The sequence below is a fragment of the Panthera uncia genome (assembly GCF_023721935.1).
Source record: "Panthera uncia isolate 11264 chromosome A3 unlocalized genomic scaffold, Puncia_PCG_1.0 HiC_scaffold_11, whole genome shotgun sequence".
NCBI classification, from domain to species: Eukaryota; Metazoa; Chordata; class Mammalia; order Carnivora; family Felidae; genus Panthera; species Panthera uncia.
In genome coordinates this window covers 40546989-40559838 of record NW_026057578.1, presented here as the reverse complement: position 1 = coordinate 40559838, position 12850 = coordinate 40546989, and the positions used below count along the sequence as shown (strand labels likewise).

General features: G+C 40.2%; 1 protein-coding gene across 1 annotated transcript in view; it reads right to left on the bottom strand.

Annotated features, from left to right (window-relative positions):
• Positions 1–12850, bottom strand: part of MACROD2 (mono-ADP ribosylhydrolase 2) — a 2036271-nt gene that overhangs the window by 106752 nt on the left and 1916669 nt on the right. The window lies entirely within an intron of this gene.

Below are 12850 nucleotides of genomic sequence, written 5' to 3'. Positions count from 1 at the left end.
TTATAACTCATTGCTGGGAGAGTTTCCAAATCTCTTCTTATTTGGAAATTTTTAGAAAGGAAAGATTTATATAAAGACACAGGAACACAATATTAAACATGGAATTAGACTACAGAAAATAGAGATGCAGAAGTTACTAGCATATATAACTATGGGTTAAAGATGGCCACAGATCCTTTGTCTCTCAGGAAGTGGACTCTGTCTCTCCTCTCCTTGAATCCGCTCTTGTTCTGTGACTTGTTTAGATCAATGAAAAGGGGCCCCAAAGCTGAGGCCTCAGAGGACCAGCAGCTTTTGCTTTCTTCCTCTGGGAAGCCAGCCACCATGTTGTAGCGATGCTCAGGCTAGCCTACCAAATGGGGAGAGGCACATGGAGAGAGAGAAGAGCCATGTGGAGGAACTCCAAGGGGCCAGACACGTGGGTGAATCCTTCTGCACCTTCCAACCCAGCCCAGTTGCCCGTGCATGCAGCCAGATGACCTCAGCCAATGTCACAAGGAGCCGAAGAGTCACCTAGCTGAGTCCTTTTAAAATTCCTGACCTATAACCAGGTTCAGATCATTTAATCTTGTTTTACTCGAGTGCTTCGACCTACCGTCTGTTGCTACTACCTGCTCTTAATCCAGAGGCAGGAAGATGGGGAATCCTCCCCAGAGGAGGACTCCAATAGGGGAGCTGAAACAAGAGCCTTAGAAGCAATGGGGAAACATTTCCCAGAGCAGGTCTGTAAAATAACTTAGGGAAGAGAGCTGCAGATGGGAAAAACATCTGGGATTGACTTGAATGACAGAAAAAGTTTACAATAGAATGGCAAAAATACATACATACATACATGCATGCATCCATAAAGAAGAGTTAATTCTGAAGTGGAGAAGGAATGCTACTGATGAATACATAAAAGTATGTATACAATTCCCTCTGCCCAACATCAGCTATTTGCCCTGGGGGATATGGTATAACTTCTAACGTGAGAACCTGGGGCAGCTCTGTAGCTACCTAAACCCTATGTTCTAAATGGCCTATTTACAGTACCACATAATGGTCTGACATCTGCTCTTTTGTAGTTCTCCAAGTAGGCGATGGCATTGGCTTTTGCTCTAGGAAGGAAATAGCCATCATTGCTTCTCTTGCCCCCTTAACAAGGCCACGCTGGTGCCACAGCATGTGTCAAAAACATAGGTCAGTATGTTCCCTGTTCATTCCACCAAATGGGAGTTAGAGTCAAGCACGAGAAATCTGCCAGCTTTTCTGTCTCCCCTAGCAAAGTCTTTTTAACAGAGATTTCACAATAGGCTTGAAGCTGGCAGTGACAGGCTGCCTTTAAAATTAGTCCAGTTACCACATCTCCTATAGAGTAAAAAGCTTTCTTGTGGAGGGAGGAAGATAAGAAGGGAAAGAGAAACAACAATTAAGTCACAGGAAGGCGAGGAATTTGTGCTAGCCTTTCGAAACGCATGAGAAGGAAATTTATGGTCAGACTCCCAAGTCTAGCTCTATAACAATAAATACCATTCTGGTTGTTTTCCTTAATGTACCGCCACTGGGTTTTTACCCATGTGCATATGCATGCTGTCTCACTTCCTAAGACAGCCACCTCAGTGCCATGCTTTTGTTTCCTACTTTGAGCCTTGACTTGCCATATTTCTGCCCTTGGGAAGCAAACTCAAGAAACACTTGCCATGTTTATTACGGAGGAAGTGTATTCTAGAAGAATGCTGGATTTGCCATCTGAGTAACATGCCTTCAAAAGACAAGGTTTAGGTACATTGCTTTCATCAATCTCCAGACAGTGCATCCTCAAATCCAGCAGGGGGAACCAGTGTAGAAGTCTTGCTTTCAAAGCAAGCATTCTCTGACAATTAGATTAACATTCATTTCACTCTTTCAGAAGGATATTTTGGCTGGCTTATAGCTTTCCATCCATTTAAAATGCCCCAAATGAGTGAGTTCTTAGTGAAACTGTGGTCTTCCACTGGTAGGGGAAAAAAAAATCCCATTACACTGTTACCCGTAAGTATTTGATAAGGACAAGCTTTCCTTTTATCAGCCTTGTCTGTCTAGCAATCTTCACAGGAAGCCCATAAACAATAAAAAGTTAAGTAGAGTGGTGAATATAAACTTGTGGTTTTTAGAAGGGATTTGGAAGGCTTACAATAAATGTGAAGAAATATAAGGAAGTGACAGGCTATTTTGTTAGCTTAAAAAATGTCATGCAGAAGCTAAATTCTCTTAGTTAGTTTGCCTTTAAGACCGCATATTTATTTCAGATAATAAATCGCTATAGCATTCATGGTGGGAGTCACATAACACTTGATTTTCTTGTGCCAAAAGGCACAGTAACCTCTCAGAATTCTAGATGTTGCATAATTTCTATGTCTTCAGTATTAGTATCCTTCCCTTTGCTCTTTCAACCTATATTTATTGAGCATGTACTATATTCAAGCATATTTCAGGACTTTTATAGAAATAAAAATAAGGGGTCCCTGCTGCAAACTGAATTCACATAAGCAGAAGGAATGCATCATTGGCTGGATGATGACAAGAACGTAATCCATGTTTATTTCTCGATGAGAGAGATTTACAAGGGCAAAATCTCAATGTCATGGCCACAGATTATTATCCTGATTATGTGTAGTTTTGTTTGCAAACTGTGCACGGGAATGGGAAGAGAAAGGGGAAGTAAATCAGAGAAAATCCGTCCCCGCTACTGGGGAAACAACCTGATGTGCACTGCCTATTCCTGTATTATTACTCTTTCTTATAAAGGTGCCAAGATTTCCAGACACAGATAGAGCACATGCAGTCAAAAAACAGTGGTTTGCAGATTAGATTATTTGTCTCCATTTTGCAGTCCCTTGTAATGGATTATACAGTTCAGTATTCTCCCAATGTGGGCAGAGCATACTTTCCAAACACACTGATGTTAGATTTGACCAAGTTACCTGATGTGGCTAATGAAATATTTGTGGACACAAGGTGAGCAAAAGACCAAACTGTACTGCATAACTGGACTTTGTGCCTGTGCTCTTGACATTTGCCATGACAAGAAGATGGTCCTATAGCTACTGGTCCCTGATCTGGACCCAAGCCCAGGCAAGGCACAGCTTGAAATGAAACTGCCCAGCTGGACCTAGCCCACATCAGGTGAATGACAGAAACTCTCAAACCTGTGAGCATGAGAATAAATAGTTTGGTCCTAAGGCACTGCATTGGGGGGGGGTGGGGGGGTTATTTGTTACACAGTATCATCGTGACGGTAGCTGGTTAATACAAATGGTATATTCATTTTTCTCAGGTCAGAATGGCTCAACTTTTTTTTTCTTTTCTTTTTTCAAGTTAGCACTCTTTTATTTATAAAGAATTCAGTCTTTAATTCTGTATTTTGTCACCAAGCTACATTCTCATCTCACACATTTCAAAATTCTCTAGAACATACACATGTGAAAAATAACTTTAGCGTATATAAGGAAGGAATGATCTCAAAAATATGTACTGCCATCAGTTATAGTTAAGTTTTATTTAATAAAGCTATGTGGGTAGTGGGATAATACTAGTTAATACCAGCTAATGATTATTGAATATTGGCTATGTTCTACTCAGTGTTTGCATAGGCCATCAGATTTAATTCTCATAGCAACCCAGTGAGTTTGGTATTATTATTATCCACATTTTAGGGTTAAAAAAACTGAGGCACAGAGATGTTAAATAATTTGCCTAAGATCCTACAGCTAGGAAGTGGTGGGAACAGGGTTTTGACCTGGTCAGCTCATGTCAGAGCCCACATTCCCTTCTTGGAAACATAACTAATATTTATTGTTTGGGTAAGATAAATTATGGGTCAGCAAAAATGTGAAAAAATGCAGGGTATTTTAGTGGCTCAGTTAAGCGCCTGACTTCGGCTCAGGTCACGATCTCACAGTTCATGAGTTCGAGCCCCATGTCAGGCTCTGTGTTGACAGATCAGAGCCTGGAGCCTGCTTCAGATTCTGTGTCTCCGTCTCTCTCTGCCCCTTCTTGGCTCTCTCTCTCTCAAAAAAATAAAATGTTAAAAAAATTTTTTTAATGTGAAAAAATGATACTAAATAATAATAACAGCTAAAGAACTAAATGATAATGTCATGCAGATTAACATGGAACACCAAGAACATTGAGAATTGAGTTTATCTGACATTTAAGTCAGGTAAGCACAATACTACTCTAAACTTTTTTTTAATGCTAAAGATATTTTTATTTTGAAATAATTTTAAGCAATAGAAAATTACAAGAACAGTACAAAGTATTTTCTTTTTTTTTTCCCCTGAATCTATCAAGAGTAGTTGTGAACATAATCACCTCCATCAACCCTACAAACTTTAGTATATATTTTGTACAAACAAGGACATTTTCTTCCAAAACCACGATGCAACCATCAGGACCAGGAGATTAGCCCTAATGACATTCCTGCTATCTAAGCCACAGACCACATTCAAGTTTTGCCCATTTTCTAATAATATCTTTCATAATTTTCTAGGATCACATGCAGCATTTAGTTGTCATGTCTGTTTAGTCCTTCAACCTAAGATGGAGATGCCCTTCTGACCTTGTGTGAGCTCTGTGCCAGGTGTTCAGCACCTCAACCTTACCCCCTTCAGCGGGAGTGTCTACCTTGCTCGGCTCTATTTGATGGCTTTAGGAAGGAAGAAGGGAAAGGAGGGAGGGATGCTTAGTTCCAAAAACTTAAAAACTTTGTTCTGGAGGTTTCCTCACCCAATTAGTTGATGTGAACAGATTAGTCTTAGAAAATTAAGTTCCCAACTTGGCTGCCTCATTATTCTAATGAAAAGCTTCACATGCATCTTTCAATGCAGATAAAAAGAGATGTACATTTGAGTAGTCACGATCTCACATGAGTGGCAGCTGCTGTCCCAAGCGCCTCCTTGGCACAAGGCACTTACACTCTTACGCCCCTCACACCCCTTACTGTGAATTCCAAAAGAGTCCTACTGAGTTAGACTTTGGTCTACATTTTTACAGATGAAGAAATCAAGGTTGTGGGGGGGAAAATAACTTCCCTGAAGTCCCATAAGTAGCGGCAGGGCTGGGTCTTACATTCAAGTCCACGTTATGCCAAAGCCTGAGGTCTCTCTTTCTTGCAGATTCCTGTGATTTCTGCTGACCCTCGATAACAAAATTGTAAGTCCTGAGACAGAGGCCCTTGCTCTTGCTGTGGTGTCAGCAGCTCCCAGCACAGTGCCTAAGTTCATAAGGGGCTCCATAAATACTTGTCAAGGGATTAAAAAGGAAACTTCATTTCCCCCTAAGCAGTAATTATTTATTATTATTATTGTTTTTTATTTTTTTTTAACATTTATTTTTTTTTGAGACAGAGAGAGACAGAGCATGACGGGGGAGGGTCACAGAGAGAGGGAGACACAGAATCTGAAACAGGCTCCAGGCTCTGAGCTGTCAGCACAGAGCCCGATGCGGGGCTTGAACTCACTGACCGCGAGATCATGACCTGAGCCGAAGTCGGACGTTTAACCGACCGAGCCACCCAGGCGCCCCTATTATTATTATTATTGCTTGCACTGTATTTCAGTTCTCAATGTAGAAAAGGTGTGTTTCTATCTGAGCCTCTGGTTGAACCGCATTAAATTTTGGATCTGTTTTAAAATGTCATGTGTCTTTTATCACAAGTAATGGTTCCTAAAAATCCAACGCAGTGACATGTAGGGAGCACAGGTAGCTAGAATTCATCTGCTCTCACCACCACCCAGGTCCGGCCTCCTTCCTCCCTTTTTCTCCTGGGTTGTGATAGGGTCTTGTCCTCCAGATCTGTTCTCAACCTAGAGGCCAGTTTGTTTTCAAATGTAAGTCGGATCATACCATTCCCCTGCTCAAATGTCGCTCACAGGCAACAAGGCCCTGTGTGGTGGAGACCGCTATGGTTTTCCCACCCCGACATTTTTCTAGAAGCCTCCTACACATTCTGTTCCAGCCACACTGGCTATTCCTCCTAGGGTCTCTTATCCCCAGGTCTTTCCACTGCCCGTCCCCTCTGCCTGCAGTGTTTTCATGTCTGACAAGTCTTTGCTCAATATTTCTCCTTTCCAATGGAGTCTATGCTGAACACTCCACTTAAACATCTCCCCCTCCCTACACCCTCCGTCCTCCTCATCAGGATCTACTTTTTATTTATTTATTTTTCCAATCATCTGTCATCTTCTAATACATAATTTAGGTAGGTATTGCATTCATTGCTTATATATATCTGCCCCCACTTGAATGTAAGCTCCACCAAAGCAAGGATGTTTGTTTGCTTCATAGCCTGAGATCTCCTAAGTACCTAGAATGAACACATGACAGATGTTCAATAAATATTTGTGAGTTAATGAAATGTGGCCTTGCATAGTTAGTTAACAAATTAATCAGGAAAAAAGGGGAAGATTATCTATTCCAAAATCATTTGGTTAGTTATAAAATTTGGGGGCATCATGCGGGGCAGCATTTTTCAAGGAAGTTGGCCCCGACACAGAACCTAGGCTCTTGCTAGCCACCATTTTGTCTTCTTAATGGAGTAGTCACCTTAGAGAAGGAGTCCTTTCCTCAAGCCAGGGGAGATTATGCACAGAAGTTGTTACAATACAGTTATCCAGGCTAATAACTTAGCACCTTCTGGGAAGGTGGTGGAGCACACATAGCCCATTTGGGGAAATGCTTGCTTTCTTGGCTGCCAGTACCAATTCTACTCAAAATAAATACTGTTACAACCATGTCTAATTCATAGAGGGTGCGTAAGACCTATGGTTTGTCTTCAGTTATAGGACAGAGAAGACAATCATCTTGTTCCTATTTCCTGTGTCCCCAAATAGCATACTTGTCCATGTAGAGGGAAGAGGAAATAATTGAATCTGTTACTTTTAACAAGATATGTCTGTTAAAAGAGACCTAAGTATAACAAAAGTTCAATGAAAGGAAACACATGAGACTGTAGCGTGCAACAGCCCCTTCCATATATTTTATATGATGGTAAATAGAGTGCCAAGTGCTCAATAAGAAACTCAACAAATATCTGCCGAAGGATTGAACTTTGTAGCATTTCCACGTTGAAGGTATGACCCTGGCATACCAAAACTTGCCACGACATATCTTGGTATAAAAATAGCACAAGGCAATGCACCAGAGTGCTATTTCAATATCACACACACCCTCTTAATAGATAACATATGGTTCTCCCATATGGCATGTTAATACAAATACTTTTACCCTGATATGGTTAGCTTTTAATCCAAGGATTTTCAAGTACTTTACAAACACTATTCATTAACAGTCTTCCCTGGGGGGAGTTGCAGTGCCTTGCAGAGATACAAAGCATCCTGAATATAATCAATAACCATTAAGGAATGACAATAATAAGAAATACATTAATGTGGCCTTTTTTTAAGATAAGGAAAAAAAAACAGTTGGGAATTAAGCAACATTCTCAAAGTCTTCTGATGATTTCATGGTGCACTTAAGGTTACAAATCAACTTCTACTGATGCTTATGGTTATTCTACCAGTTGACCTAGGCTAGTGAATAGATCATAAATTGCACTGGTTTTAGGTATGCACATAAGCTTGTTTCTACACCATAACTGGGAAAATGACGACCAAAACAAACTTAGCATAACAGCACTACAATGGGATTTCTTGGTGCTCTCTCTTAAGCCCTAAGGTTTAATTTCCTTCTATAAATTCCAGTTCTCTCTATTGTCATTTATGCTTCTGAATCAAGATATCTGGTGTGCCTACACATTTGTTTAAAACAGGCACACATTGTGCTCTCTGCAGATGTTAAGACAGAACTGGCAAAATGAAACTAGTTTTTTTTGTTGAAGAAGAGAAAGGATATAAAGATATTCTTTGAATAGAAGAATCATTCCATGAATAAATTCAAAAGCTGCTAGGTATCTTTGCCACCAGTTAATGTTGGGTGAGTACCCACAAAGTTCAAGATGATGGAGAGGAAATAACTAGGCTATTAGGAAGGGGACAGAAGTAAATATAGGCTATTAGGAAGGGACAGAAGCATTTCTTTCCTTTTGGAAGTTGAGGAAAGAAAGCTGGTTGGAGTGGTTTCATGAGATGTATCTGTCCGCACAAGGTGAAATTGAGACTGGAGACAATTATTCAGACAAAAATATAAAATTTTATCTCATATATGTAGATCTAAATAGATCTTGATCAGTTAAGCTGACTTGAGGAAAATATAAGTAAGTGCTTCAGTTTCCTGCTTGCTTTGCTCATGTGGCTCTTTGGGAAACTAGTATTCGAAAATGTGCATGGGTGGCTCAGTTGGTTAAACATCTGACTCTTAGTCTTGGCTCAGGTCATGATCTCATGGTTTGTGAGTTCGAGCCCTGCATTCGGCTCTGTGCTGACAGTGCAGAACCTGTCTGGGATTCTCTCTCTCTTTCTCTCTGCCCCTCCCCTACATATGCTCTCCAAATAAATAAATAAATAAATACACTTTAGGAAAAAAAAAAAAGAAAATGTGCATGTGCTGAGAGCAGGTGTCCCCCAGGGAAAGCACAATTCAGTATATGTATGTTCTGTTACGGGCAGTCCCACATGGTTGTGGGAAGTAAAATCCTTTGCCTTTATCTTTCTACCATTTCCCCCCTTTAACACAGCTGTTCCTTCGGTGTCAAAACATGCTATTTTAAGTGGTGAAAATAGAAATTTCACCACTGGTTTGGAATTTTGAAGTTTAGGATGAAGGCAATGTGAGGGTTTTCCAGAATTTAATATGAACTTTTTATAAAAATGTGTCCTCACTTAAATTGTAATCCTCTAAATGATAAAACTTGACCACTCTTCCTAAGTTTACTAACAGAATTCCAGTAATGGTTTTGTTTAACCCAATGTTTACTTAATAGCTATTTGAAATTATTTTACCAGAATAAATGTCAACATATGACTTCCTGTATTTTACACACATAAAAAAATTCCTTAGGGCAGAAATCACACTCATCGAAATGTGGCATGTCCAAATTGAGATGTGCTGTAAATGTCAAGTATACGTTCACTTTTAAGGACAGTAGAAAAAAAATGTAAAATATCTCATCAGCAATTTCTATATCAAATAACACGTTGAAATGCAACACTTTGGCTATATTGGAGTAAATAAAATATAGAGTTAAAATTAATGCTGCCCGTGTCCCTTTGTTTTAAAAACGTTGCTTCTCAAATTTTAAAGTTACATGTGCAACTGTGACTCATGTTGTATTTCTATCAGGTGGGCCGATCTAGAGCTCACTAGTGAGGGAAGGGGCTACAGAGCTCAGAGTCCAGTGGAGCAAGTGGGTGTTGAGGTCAAAGCTATCAAATCCCCACCCACTGTTCCTCTGCACTTACCAATGGTTTCTTCTCATGAGCACCTGTGGCACTCTGCCTTAGGGTCTTTTTCGAGTCTCAGCAGGATGCTTGTCCTATGCAGCCAATTTGGAAGCAGCCCAACCAGTGATGGACCAGACAATATAATTAACACCTTGCTTTCATTCCCCTGAGGGGGACAACTCTGGGGCACATCCCACAGAGTTCTCCTCCAGGACCCAATCCCAAATGCCCATAGGACAACCTGTTTGTTCATGAACTTGTGTTTCCTTTCTCTGGCTCACTTCCCTACTTCCCTCCTGGTGCTTCCTAGGATCATTCCCCAAATCAGCCACTTGCCCTTGAATCCTTATCTTGACATGGAGGACCTGACCTAAGACATTTTAAAACAATTTTAATTACACAAACATGTTATCTCCAGTTGTGATAAGTGCTAGTGGAGGGAAGCACAGTTTGGCAAGAGGCCTTCTAAGAAGGTCATCGGAGGGGACTTCCCAGGGGAACGGGTAGTTAGTTGATCAGTTTAAGGCACTTATATGAAATTAATTGGTAGAAATTAATGAAGCAAAAAGGGAGAGATAGATGAGTGTTCCAGGTGGAGTGAAGAGCATGTCCATAGGTCCTGTTGTGGGAAAGATCATGGCATCTTTGAAGAATTAGGGGTGGCCAATGGGGCTAGAGTAGAGAGTGAGGGCCACTAGATGGGCCTAAAGGGAAGATACCCAGGCAAAAGGAGCAGGGTGATTTGATGGCACAGGGGATGTTCCAAAGGTTGGAGAACAAGATGGAGAGGTGAGAGTAAGCATGTACATTTGGGGGGTCACAGTGACTTAGTACTGCAGGACCACTGCCAACAATGGGAGTGGAGCAAGGAAAGAAGTCAGAAGAAGAAGTGGTTATGTGACAAAGTGGTTACTGAGGAGGGAGATACATCAGTGAGGGTGGTACAGAGCCTTGGTTTCTCTCTTACCTGGCTGATTCTCATGGGGACTGGATTGATCTGGGTGGGGGTAGGAGGTGGAGAAAAGTGACTAATGCAGAACTGATTAAAATACTTCAGGTAAGAGATGATGAAAGTCAGAGATAAAGGGGTGGCAGGAGAGGAGAGAGAGAATAGGAAGGATTTAGGGCAGAATCAACTGGCTTTGGTGAGTAGTTGGATGGAGGTGTGAAGGATGAGAGGCAGTGCCAGCCTCTATCTACATTTCAGCCAAAGTTCTGAATGATCCCATGTAATACTCAGAATAACCCTGTGGTACAGATACAATAAATATTCTATGTTATAGGTGAAGAAATGATATCTGGCTAGCTTAAATAACACTTCCAAAGGTCCCATAACTAGTAGGGAGTAGAAACAGGATTTGAGCCTTGGTCATCTGCTTCCAAAATGAAATCTGTTAATCACCATGCTATCATGCTATCCAGAATCCCATCCAGGCATATATGGCCTGGGATAATCAGAGCTGGGGAGCAATTACTGAGCCTGGGAACAAAGGAAGGCATGTTGGTTTATGGTGGCCATAAGGTATGCAGTACAGATGTTTCAGTAGAAAGGAAGGGAAATCAAATAGATGGGAAGGAAAAATAGACCAGTAGAAATCCTTCCAAAATAGTATCTAGAAAATTTGTATAAGATTTTTTTTAAGTGAAGCATGCATATATAGGCTTTTCCCTCTATCTAAAAGTTCAAGTTTTGCTACTTCACTTTTATGAAAGACCTATATTAGTACCTATTTTCAATAACCAAAAAAAAAGCTGAAGATTTTCACTTTTATGAAATAGTAACTGCCTTTTTGCTTTGAGATACTTTGGCTTCCAAAAGGTTTCACAGGAAACTGCTACTTTCAGACAGAGAAGGAAACCTGTAATAGTCATTTATATATATATATATATATACACATACATATACATATATATATGTATATATATATATATATATATATATAGTTATGCTACTTTCTGAAATTCCTGGTTAGCTTTGTGTGTGTGTATGTGTGTGTGTGTGTGATTTTGTCTGGGTTGTATTTTTTGATGGATGGTATGAAATAGTTGCTTCCAATATCTATTCCCCTTCTGTCACAAGTAGGACTACATCTTACTATAAGCCATCCTGCCAGTCTAAGAAATAGGACTCTAGCCTCCTTTGTCCCATTTCTGCATACGTTCTGTGATTTGCAGGCCGATAATACTTCCTCCTTCTCCTACATGTGTCCAATATTGTCATTCCTTCTTTCTTATCAAGCCATGATTTAAGAAGGCATTGGCTGTCATTTGCAATTTAGTATAAATTACTTTTATTTGGTAATTAAACCATCACCTCTCCCAAGACTACTGATAACACTGTAATTATCTAGTATTCCTCACTATAACACTAATTCTTTAATTACTATACTGAGTGCCAAGACTTCCTGGTTTTGACTTTAAATACTCCCAAATTTCTTTTTATTTATTTATTTATTTATTTATTTATTTATTATTTACTTATTTATTTATGTTATAGAGAGAGAAAGAGGGAGAGAGAGACAGAGAGGGAGAGAGAGTGATCAGGGGAGGGGCAGAGAGAGAGGAAGAGAGACTCCCAAGCAGGCTCAGCACTGTCAGCATGGAGCCCAATGCAGAGCTCGAACTCATGAGGTGTCAGATCATGACCTGAGCTGAAATCCAGAGTTAGACACTTAACTGACTGAGCCACCCAGGTGCTCCAAATACCCCCAAAGTTATATTAGGCATATTTCAAAGAATTATTGGGGTCTCACTTCACTTTGAACAAATAGAACTCTATGTATTGTTGTTGCTGTTGTTCTGTTCTCTTCCCAATGGTAACTGTTTTTCCCTTGTACCAGGGCAATACCTGCTGGCAATGGATCATCTCCTTGAGATGACAATCACATACTCGATAGCCACCTGAAGCAATTAGTCAATAGACTCAAGGACTCGGAAAAAATTGTCTAGGGTCGCTGATGTTATTTTAGACAAGCAAATGTAAATATCAGAAGCCACATCAAAAGACAAATGGGAACATATGTTTCTCCTCTCCTGATGGCAGGGTATGCCACAGACAATTAAGTATTGCCAATATGTACGATGCTATACACATAAAGGAACACCTGAATCCCTAGCACAGCATTCTGGCATGTGCTTTGTTCTTTTTGCCAGATTGGTCAATTTGCAGAAGTGTGCCCTTATCTGATGCACTTTTTTGGATAACGCTGAAGAGATTCCAGTTGTCTCCTCTCCACAGAAATATGTTTGGTTAAAAGTGACCTCTGATCAATGAAAAGAGAAATCTCTACAAGTGATCACACGCATTCAAAATGGGAATCAGTTGGCAAAGTGGACATTGGCCTATTCCCTCTCATGGGCTCTAGGGATAGACTTCTTTTTTCACTGTAATATAGTTGATGTACCATATTATACTAGTTTCATGTGTACAACATAGTGATTTGACAATCCTATACATTATAAAATGCTCACTGGGGTAAGTACAGTTACCA